The 9,525-nt window shown below is 34.9% G+C and overlaps 1 non-coding gene across 1 annotated transcript; it reads left to right on the top strand.

The window, feature by feature from the left end:
• The first annotated feature begins 498 nt into the window (after positions 1-498).
• Positions 499-580, top strand: TRNAL-AAG (transfer RNA leucine (anticodon AAG)). The gene has a single exon. It is a non-coding gene; the product is annotated as a tRNA-Leu (tRNA).
• The last annotated feature ends 8,945 nt before the right edge of the window (positions 581-9,525 follow it).

Below are 9,525 nucleotides of genomic sequence, written 5' to 3'. Positions count from 1 at the left end.
TTTTTTTTATCCCCTTTACTTGGCGAATTCTCGGAAATTTCAACCAGATTTCATTTTTGTACGGCCACCTTTGCTCTCGAGGTCCCCCCGGGTCAGGGCCGCAACTAGATATTTGGCCACCCGGGGCAAGTGCGCATTTTGGCACCCCCTTGTAATGTTGAAGGAGAGGTTTGAGAATAAAATTTGCGCCCCCTCTGGTCCAGCGCCGGGGCACGAGACCCACCCGATCCCCACTAGTTGCGGCCCTGACCCGGGTCGTGCCTTGACGGACGCATGCATTAAGGCGGCACTTCCTGCAATGTCTAAAAGGTTGAAGACTCCTGGGCTGTGTGATGCAGTGGGGCACCTAAATAGCTGGAAATGCTTTCCTACCTCATGTATGATAGTTCAGTCGTAAGTCCCGTCCCGCATTCCTCCCAGATATTTTGTTGGTTCGGGGGTAGTTTACGATCGTTTGTTTTTTGTTTATTATTTATTTGTGAACCAAGTTGTGGTCGAGGTAGCGTGGCCGAGCGGTCTAAGGCGCTGGTTTAAGGCACCAGTCTCTTCGGGGGCGTGGGTTCGAATCCCACCGCTGCCAAGGTTTTTTTTTTTTCCCCCAGTATTGAACAAATAGAAAACTTGGGTTTTAGTCCTGAAATCATCACAAAAGCATGAATCCACATCGAAGCATTTTTGATAATTTTTTAATATACTAACAATAATCCTTAAAATTTATTTATGGAAACCTCTCTGGATTTCAGAATGTACCCATGAGAAGCGCCATCTATTTTTCTATTTCGTCAAGAGAAATGTTTTTTCGATTCGCGAACAATTTTTCTTTTTTCCAGAAGAAAATCATTTTACGGCATGGGTCTTCAACGCGTGGCCGACGGGCCACATTTGGCCCTCGGAGCTTTCTGCCGTGGCCCACCGATCATTTTCAGAAAATGATAGAAAACAGAAAAACGATTAATTCTTCCCGTATTAAGGGAGAATCCTGTGAGATTTTGGTTATTCCGAACTTTTTTATACATTTGTCCCGTTTTTCCAACGATACTTATTCGAATCTATTTATATATATAAAATTGATTTTCTGTGTGTGTGTATGTTCTGTATACAAATCTACAATTTTAGATCGATCGTCACCAAATTTTGCATATATACCAAATGGGGGACCCAACTTGAACAATAGGCTACTTTAAAATATCATCAGTGCGGGGCAAATGGATCAAATGAGCAAAAACTGACGGGCAACAATGGTTTTTGAGCCTCGACAATCACTTTCCGAACGTTTACTTTGGTTACCGTGGTTAAGACGCCTTCATATACGTATGTATATAAGGAGGATGTATTAAGGATTTCTAACCGTGGTTCCCTAGCAATGCGTCTTAGAAGTGAACATGTCTTTACAATGGTTTGTCACTTCTTTAATGCTGCCAGTGTATGTATAATAGTTTATGCCTTTACAATGGTTTGCCACATTTTCAATGTAATGAGAGCTTTTTGAATAGACGTCATAATCATCATCAGCACCAGTTTGAGGGTCAGGCAAAGGATGATTCCCATAGAAATCAGTGTTAAAATTGCCGATTTTACTATAGAAATGCGGAAATTTGGTGGGGTTTTCCGTCCCCATCAATAATTTTAAAAATTTATTGAATTCTCGATTTTTGAAATATTCAGTTCGCGTAGAGATACGAAGCCCAGAGTAAATTAAATATGAAGTAATTAGCCGGACCTACTTTTGAATTGGATATCCATGCAATAACATTGATATTGATTTCAACTTTTTATTTATATCTTCTCAAGCATGAAAATTAATGGCTCCGTATTGCCTTTTGATATTCAACTGCATCATTTCTCATGTGGGTTAAGATATTTTAAAATGAATTATGGGCCCGTAAAAAAGTACATCGGAAAAATTCCACAGCTGTAATTAATTAAGCATTTTTGAAAGCTGAAACAGGCAGAGATGGATAACATGACGTTCAGGGGGGGGGGGGGGGATCGAAATACCTAGCGCCCCTTGATAAAAGAAAAAAATATTTCCATTTTTATGTTTCTTTTAATCTAGATTTGTTTATTTCATGAGTCGCACAGGAAGTCGCCATATTGGTTAACTTAGACAGGGTTTGCATGTCCCTCAAAGAAAGAGGGAGATATCACGTGATCCAAAAAGCCTCATTGAAGAAAACCCGGGCAGCTCCGGGTATTATAGCTAGTATATATATAATTGATTTTCTGTCTGTGTGTCTGTGTATGTTCTCTATACAACATGGGCGGAGATACGGGCCCCAACTCCCCAACAATCATCGTGCCTCCTCCAAAGATTTCAAGTCCATCTCCGCCTATGCTATACAAATCTATCGTCGACAAATTTTGTCGTCGCCACATATATAATATACATACCAAACGGGACCAGACGTGGACGATAGGCTATTTTAAAAGTTTGTCAGAGCTGCGCAAATGCCCCAAAAAAAAAAACTGTCGTTCAACAATGGTTTTTGGGCCTCAACAATCACTTTCCGAATGTTTACGTTGGTTACCGCGGTTCCGTAGCAATACGTTTCAGACATGTATATGCCTTTCGAATGGTTTTTGTCACTTCTTTGATGCTGCCAGTATTATAATGTGCCAGTATATATATTATATAATAGTTTATTCCTTTGTAATGGTTTGTCACTTTTTCAATCCTCCCAGTAATTGAAGAAAAGTGACAGGTGTTATATCTAGTAAATTACAAAATTAGTGATAATTATGCAAAAATATAGATATTCATTTCACATATTTGTCGGAATCAACGTTTTTTTTTCTACAATTTTTCTGCAGTTTTAATAAAAATCATGATTTTGGTAACATTTTATTACAATTAGTTGAGTCTAGTATTTTACCTTATTTTTATGATTGTAACCGTTGATTATTTGTTAAATGAAACATGGTTATCTTTCTCTCCCTCTGATTGTTTGAATATATTTTTTCGAGAAATAAATTGTTTTCTACTGCGGTTTGTACCACAGGCCTCTATTCCTTGCGAATGCGAGCCGATCTCACCTTTAAAAAGTCTTGCCACAGAGATCAACCAGACCTACAAGCACTAAAAATATGTAACTCAATCATAACACATCACTCACTTCACTTCTGAAATATAGATGGCAGCACTGAAAAATCAAAACACGACACTACATACGCACTCAGACTGTTAGGTACACATACACCGTTACAGTTCCGGCAAAACTCACTCGGTAGTAAATCGCCCATAGACGGTGATAGATCTCTGGTGTGCTCGGTTAGAAAGAAAAGAAAGAAAGAAAATACCCTCCCCTCCCCGTTCAGCAATTTCAGAATTAAAAGTAGATATACATTTTAAGGCAATAAATTGAACTTTTTCTGGGAAAATATAGTGATATCTCGTATTTATGATCGCAATTTCCCGCATTTTCCTCGATGATGATGATGTGTCGTGAACCTAAGTGTGAAGGTATAATTTTTATTTGAACCCATATGGTAGAGAGAAACGCTGTTCTAGAATAAATGAGAGAAATAATTCTAGAAATGATGAAAAATGATTGATGGTAGAAATAATTTCGGATTCGATTGTAGAAATAATTTCGGAATTTATAGTAGAAAGAAATGATTTCGGAATTGATAGTAGAAAGAAATGATTTCGGATTCGATGGCAGAAATAATTTCGGAATTGAGGGTAGAAAGAAATTATTTCGGATTCGATGGTAGAAATAATTTCGGATTCGATGGTAGAAATAATTTCGGATTCGATGGTAAAAATAATTTCGGATTCGATTGTAGAAATAATTTCGGAATTGATAGTAGAAAGAAATGATTTCAGATTCGATGGCAGAAAAAATTTCTTAATTGAGGGTAGAAAGAAATGATTTCGGATTCGATGGTAGAAATAATTTCGGAATTGAGGGTAGAAAGAAATGATTTCGGATTCGATGATAGAAAGAAATGATTTCGGATTCGATGATAGAAAGAAATGATTTCGGATTCGATGGTAGAAATAATTTCGGATTCGATGATTCGATGGTAGAAATAATTTCGGATTCGATGATTCGATGGTAGAAATAATTTCGGATTCGATGATTCGATGGTAGAAATAATTTCGGATTCGATGATTCGATGGTAGAAATAATTTCGGATTCGATGATTCGATGGTAGAAATAATTTCGGATTCGATGATTCGATGGTAGAAATAATTTCGGAATTGAGGGTAGAAAGAAATGATTTCGGATTCGATGATAGAAATAATTTCGGATTCGATGATTCGATGATAGAAATAATTTCGGATTCGATGATTCGATGGTAGAAATAATTTCGGATTCGATGATTCGATGGTAGAAATAATTTCGGATTCGATGATTGGATGGTAGAAATAATTTCGGATGCAATGGTAGAAATAATTTCGGATTCGATTGTAGAAATAATTTCGGAATTGATAGTAGAAAGAAATGATTTCGGATTCGATGGCAGAAATAATTTCGGAATTGATGGTAGAAAGAAATGATTTCGGATTCGATGGAAGAAATAATTTCGGATTCGATGGTAGAAATAATTTCGGATTCGATTGTAGAAATAATTTCGGAATTGATAGTAGAAAGAAATGATTTCGGATTCGATGGCAGAAATAATTTCGGAATTGAGGGTAGAAAGAAATGATTTCGGATTCGATGGTAGAAATAATTTCGGAATTGAGGGTAGAAATAATTTCGGAATTGAGGGTAGAAAGAAATGATTTCGGATTCGATGATAGAAATAATTTCGGATTCGATGGTAGAAATAATTTCGGAATTGAGGGTAGAAAGAAATGATTTCGGAATTGAGGGTAGAAAGAAATGATTTCGGATTCGATGATTCGATGGTAGAAATAATTTCGGATTCGATGGTAGAAATAATTTCGGATTCGATGGTAGAAATAATTTCGGATGCGATGGTAGAAATAATTTCGGATTCGATGATTCGATGGTAGAAATAATTTCGGATTCGATTGTAGAAATAATTTCGGATTCGATGATTGGATGGTAGAAATAATTTCGGATGCGATGGTAAAAATAATTTCGGATTCGATTGTAGAAATAATTTCGGAATTGATAGTAGAAAGAAATAATTTCGGATTCGATGGCAGAAATAATTTCGGAATTGATGGTAGAAAGAAATGATTTCGGATTCGATGGTAGAAATAATTTCGGATGCGATGGTAAAAATAATTTCGGATTCGATTGTAGAAATAATTTCGGAATTGATAGTAGAAAGAAATTATTTCGGATTCGATGGCAGAAATAATTTCGGAATTGAGGGTAGAAAGAAATGATTTCGGATTCGATGGTAGAAATAATTTCGGAATTGAGGGTAGAAAGAAATGATTTCGGATTCGATGGTAGAAATAATTTCGGAATTGAGGGTAGACAGAAATGATTTCGGATTCGATGATAGAAATAATTTAGGATTCGATGATAGAAATAATTTAGGATTCGATGATAGAAATAATTTAGGATTCGATGATAGAAATAATTTAGGATTCGATGATAGAAATAATTTAGGATTCGATGATTCGATGGTAGAAATAATTTCGGATTCGATTGTAGAAATAATTTCGGATTCGATTGTAGAAATAATTTCGGATTCGATTGTAGAAATAATTTCGGATTCGATTGTAGAAATAATTTCGGATTCGATGATTGGATGGTAGAAATAATTTCGGATGCGATGGTAGAAATAATTTCGGATGCGATGGTAGAAATAATTTCGGATGCGATGGTAAAAATAATTTCGGATTCGATTGTAGAAATAATTTCGGAATTGAGGGTAGAAAGAAATGATTTCGGATTCGGTGATAGAAATAATTTAGGATTCGATGATTCGATGGTAGAAATAATTTCGGATTCGATTGTAGAAATAATTTCGGATTCGATTGTAGAAATAATTTCGGATTCGATTGTAGAAATAATTTCGGATTCGATTGTAGAAATAATTTCGGATTCGATGATTGGATGGTAGAAATAATTTCGGATGCGATGGTAGAAATAATTTCGGATGCGATGGTAGAAATAATTTCGGATGCGATGGTACAAATAATTTCGGATTCGATTGTAGAAATAATTTCGGAATTGATAGTAGAAAGAAATGATTTCGGATTCGATGGCAGAAATAATTTCGGAATTGATGGTAGAAAGAAATAATTTCGGATTCGATGGTAGAAATAATTTCGGATGCGATGGTAAAAATAATTTCGGATTCGATTGTAGAAATAATTTCGGAATTGATAGTAGAAAGAAATGATTTCGGATTCGATGGCAGAAATAATTTCGGAATTGAGGGTAGAAAGAAATGATTTCGGATTCGATGGTAGAAATAATTTAGGATTCGATGATTCGATGGTAGAAATAATTTCGGATTCGATTGTAGAAATAATTTCGAATTCGATTGTAGAAATAATTTCGGATTCGATTGTAGAAATAATTTCGGATTCGATGATTGGATGGTAGAAATAATTTCGGATGCGATGGTAGAAATAATTTCGGATGCGATGGTAGAAATAATTTCGGATTCGATTGTAGAAATAATTTCGGAATTGATAGTAGAAAGAAATGATTTCGGATTCGATGGCAGAAATAATTTCGGAATTGATGGTAGAAAGAAATAATTTCGGATTCGATGGTAGAAATAATTTCGGATGCGATGGTAAAAATAATTTCGGATTCGATTGTAGAAATAATTTCGGAATTGATAGTAGAAAGAAATGATTTCGGATTCGATGGCAGAAATAATTTCGGAATTGAGGGTAGAAAGAAATGATTTCGGATTCGATGGTAGAAATAATTTCGGAATTGAGGGTAGAAAGAAATAATTTCGGATTCAATGGTAGAAATAATTTCGGATTCGATTGTAGAAATAATTTCGGAATTGATAGTAGAAAGAAGTGATTTCGGATTCGATGGCAGAAATAATTTCGGAATTGAGGGTAGAAAGAAATGATTTCGGATTCGATGGTAGAAATAATTTCGGAATTGAGGGTAGAAAGAAATAATTTCGGAATTGAGGGTAGAAAGAAATGATTTCGGATTCGATGGTAGAAATAATTTCGGAATTGAGGGTAGAAAGAAATGATTTCGGATTCGATGATAGAAATAATTTCGGATTCGATGATAGAAATAATTTCGGATTCGATGATTCGATGGTAGAAATAATTTCGGATTCGATGATTCGATGGTAGAAATAATTTCGGATTCGATGATTCGATGGTAGAAATAATTTCGGATTCGATGATTGGATGGTAGAAATAATTTCGGATGCGATGGTAGAAATAATTTCGGATTCGGCTGTAGAAATAATTTCGGATTCGATGATTGGATGGTAGAAATAATTTCGGATGCGATGGTAAAAATAATTTCGGATTCGATTGTAGAAATAATTTCGGAATTGATAGTAGAAAGAAATGATTTCGGATTCGATGGCAGAAATAATTTCGGAATTGAGGGTAGAAAGAAATTATTTCGGATTCGATGGTAGAAATAATTTCGGATTCGATGGTAGAAATAATTTCGGATTCGATGGTAGAAATAATTTCGGATTCGATGGTAAAAATAATTTCGGATTCGATTGTAGAAATAATTTCGGAATTGATAGTAGAAAGAAATGATTTCAGATTCGATGGCAGAAAAAATTTCTTAATTGAGGGTAGAAAGAAATGATTTCGGATTCGATGGTAGAAATAATTTCGGAATTGAGGGTAGAAAGAAATGATTTCGGAATTGAGGGTAGAAAGAAATGATTTCGGATTCGATGATAGAAAGAAATGATTTCGGATTCGATGGTAGAAATAATTTCGGATTCGATGATTCGATGGTAGAAATAATTTCGGATTCGGTGATTCGATGGTAGAAATAATTTCGGATTCGATGATTCGATGGTAGAAATAATTTCGGATTCGATGATTCGATGGTAGAAATAATTTCGGATTCGATGATTCGATGGTAGAAATAATTTCGGATTCGATGATTCGATGGTAGAAATAATTTCGGAATTGAGGGTAGAAAGAAATGATTTCGGATTCGATGATAGAAATAATTTCGGATTCGATGATTCGATGGTAGAAATAATTTCGGATTCGATGATTCGATGGTAGAAATAATTTCGGATTCGATGATTGGATGGTAGAAATAATTTCGGATGCGATGGTAGAAATAATTTCGGATTCGATTGTAGAAATAATTTCGGAATTGATAGTAGAAAGAAATGATTTCGGATTCGATGGCAGAAATAATTTCGGAATTGATGGTAGAAAGAAATGATTTCGGATTCGATGGAAGAAATAATTTCGGATTCGATGGTAGAAATAATTTCGGATTCGATTGTAGAAATAATTTCGGAATTGATAGTAGAAAGAAATGATTTCGGATTCGATGGCAGAAATAATTTCGGAATTGAGGGTAGAAAGAAATGATTTCGGATTCGATGGTAGAAATAATTTCGGAATTGAGGGTAGAAATAATTTCGGAATTGAGGGTAGAAAGAAATGATTTCGGATTCGATGATAGAAATAATTTCGGATTCGATGGTAGAAATAATTTCGGAATTGAGGGTAGAAAGAAATGATTTCGGAATTGAGGGTAGAAAGAAATGATTTCGGATTCGATGATAGAAATAATTTCGGATTCGATGATTCGATGGTAGAAATAATTTCGGATTCGATGATTCGATGGTAGAAATAATTTCGGATTCGATGGTAGAAATAATTTCGGATGCGATGGTAGAAATAATTTCGGATTCGATGATTCGATGGTAGAAATAATTTCGGATTCGATGGTAGAAATAATTTCGGATGCGATGGTAGAAATAATTTCGGATTCGATTGTAGAAATAATTTCGGATTCGATGATTGGATGGTAGAAATAATTTCGGATGCGATGGTAAAAATAATTTCGGATTCGATTGTAGAAATAATTTCGGAATTGATAGTAGAAAGAAATAATTTCGGATTCGATGGCAGAAATAATTTCGGAATTGATGGTAGAAAGAAATGATTTCGGATTCGATGGTAGAAAGAAATGATTTCGGATTCGATGGTAGAAATAATTTCGGATGCGATGGTAAAAATAATTTCGGATTCGATTGTAGAAATAATTTCGGAATTGATAGTAGAAAGAAATGATTTCGGATTCGATGGCAGAAATAATTTCGGAATTGAGGGTAGAAAGAAATGATTTCGGATTCGATGGTAGAAATAATTTCGGAATTGAGGGTAGAAAGAAATGATTTCGGATTCGATGATAGAAATAATTTAGGATTCGATGATAGAAATAATTTAGGATTCGATGATAGAAATAATTTAGGATTCGATGATTCGATGGTAGAAATAATTTCGGATTCGATTGTAGAAATAATTTCGGATTCGATTGTAGAAATAATTTCGGATTCGATTGTAGAAATAATTTCGGATTCGATTGTAGAAATAATTTCGGATTCGATTGTAGAAATAATTTCGGATTCGATGATTGGATGGTAGAAATAATTTCGGATGCGATGGTA

The sequence above is a fragment of the Pholcus phalangioides genome, unplaced genomic scaffold (genome assembly GCF_987345545.1).
Source record: "Pholcus phalangioides strain wild (caught in Gottingen) unplaced genomic scaffold, Ppha-v1.0 ptg000010l_1, whole genome shotgun sequence".
NCBI classification, from domain to species: Eukaryota; Metazoa; Arthropoda; class Arachnida; order Araneae; family Pholcidae; genus Pholcus; species Pholcus phalangioides.
This window is presented reverse-complemented; position numbering and strand designations above follow the sequence as displayed.